At 44.9% G+C, this 2,171-nt stretch overlaps 1 pseudogene; it reads left to right on the forward strand.

The window, feature by feature from the left end:
• Nucleotides 1-768: 768 nt before the first annotated feature.
• Nucleotides 769-886, forward strand: LOC126089909 (5S ribosomal RNA; annotated as a pseudogene).
• The last annotated feature ends 1,285 nt before the right edge of the window (nt 887-2,171 follow it).

The following is a 2,171-nucleotide window of genomic DNA, read 5'->3' on the forward strand; positions in this document are numbered from 1 at the left end:
ATACAGTCATGGAATCGAAAAGTTGCCCCAGCGTTGACAGACTGTTGTATGTAATTAAGGAGACTAAGTAAGGCGATTCAAAAAGAATGACCTGATTTCAAAAGTCCATGTTTATTGTCAAAAACATACTACAAACATGGGACGGATTGCGAAATACTCACAAAATCTTGAAGTTTTAGCTTTTCTATTACAAATGCTCTACGTGTCCACCAGAAGCAGCATGAACAACATGTAGGCGACAACTAAATTCGTCATAAACTTCACACAATGTATCTGCTTTTACATAAGTTATGGCACGTCCTGTTCTGTTCTTCACTTGTTCTATGTCACGAGGTAAAGGGGAGATGAACAGAATTTCCTTCACATACTCGCACAAGGAAAAATCGCATGTAGTCATGTCTGGCTATCTGGGAGGCCAAGAATGCAGCGCACTGTTTCGGGGTCCCGTGTGTTCTATCCACTGTTGAGGCAGAGAGCGATTGAGAAACTGAGGTTCGTTGTTGTGGCAGTGTGGTGAAGTCATCGGCGTCTTCCTGAAGTTGTGATAAAAGCCAATTCTGCAGCATCTGAAGGTAGCTTAACGCTGGATAGGGTGCGCGGGACCCACGACACTGCCCTGCATTCTTGGCTAGATTGCCAGACATAATCCCATGCGATATTTTCTTGTGGGAACATGTGAAGGAAAGTGCGTTCATCTCCCCTTCATCTCATCGTACCGAAAAGCGAAGAACAGAATAACAGCCGCCATACGAGTAACTTCTGTAAAAAGGCAACGGCCTCGCCGCAGTGGATACGCCGGTTCCCGTCAGATCACCGAAGCTAAGCGCTGTCGGGCGTGGCCGGCGCTTGGATGGGTGACCATCCGGGCCGCCATGCGCTGTTGCCGTTTTCCGGGGTGCACTCAGCCTCGTGGTCCCAATTAAGGAGCTACTCGACCGAATAGTAGCGGCTCCGTCAACGAAAACCAACATTGTATTGTGCTGACCATACGTCCCTCCTATCCACATCCTCGTCTGAGGATGACACGGCGGCCGGATGGAACCGAATGGCCACTCTTGGCCGAACGACGGCGCGAGTTAGTTAGTTTTTAATAACTTCTGTAAAAGCAGATACACTGAGCAACGTTTATGACGAATTTAGCTATTGTCCAGCTGTTATTCACGCTGCTGTTGGTGGACACATAAAGCATTTGTAACACGAGGGTTATTCGGAAAGTAAGGAACGATCGGTCGCGAAATGGAAACCACAGTGAAAATCCGAAAAAGTTTTGCACAGGTGTGTTGGGCAGTGTCTCTAGCATGCCTGTCGATCGCGTTACGTCGTTCTTTTTGGTTCTGGGCACACAAGGAGCGCATAAAGATACCTAAAACAATAGTGTCTCCTGCCAAGTACGAGAGTCTGGTGAGAAATTTCGCCTGAAGCTATGCACCCAACGATACATAGGTGACGCGCGTTTTCTTCTTCAAGACAAGTCAGCTGCATTCTGCAGGGACAATGAAGATGCTCCTAAATCTTTTTCAATTGGAAATGTTTGATTACCCTGCTGTTCTAGCCCATAATTGTCTCCCTCTGTGTTTCATCTCTGCTCACATCAACCGCTAGCTATGAAGACAACATTTTGGTACAGACAACAAGCTGTAGGCCAGCGTAGAGAATTGGCCGAAAGCACTGGCGGCTGCCTTCTATAACGAGGGTATTGGAAAGTTGGTATAACGCTACGACAAACGTCTAATTCGGATCGGCGACTATGGAGATAAGTAGCTAGAAGCTGTAGCTAACCGTTGCAAATAAAGCAGTTTTGATTTTCACTGTGGTTTCCATTTCGCGACCTATCGTTCCTTACTTTCCGAATAGCCCTCGTAGTAAGGTTAAAACTTCAAGCTTTTATTAGTATGTATTTTGCAGTTTACCCCATGTTTGTAGTAAGCTTTCATCAATAAATTCGGAGTTTTGAAATCAGGTCATTCTTTCTGTAACACCCTGTACTTCTTAAGACTTTGCACGTTGTGGGTTATTCAATGTATACAGCACCGAGGAACAGAATCCAAATATTAATTTATTCTACACCTAAAATCAAATAGCAAAAGTAATACATAACTTTGTTGCTGTATTTCCAGCGTCAGTAGCTAATAGCAGATGTGAATGTAGAATACACAAAAGTGCCAATGAAA

The sequence above is a fragment of the Schistocerca cancellata genome, chromosome 6, assembly GCF_023864275.1.
Source record: "Schistocerca cancellata isolate TAMUIC-IGC-003103 chromosome 6, iqSchCanc2.1, whole genome shotgun sequence".
Classification (NCBI taxonomy): Eukaryota; Metazoa; Arthropoda; class Insecta; order Orthoptera; family Acrididae; genus Schistocerca; species Schistocerca cancellata.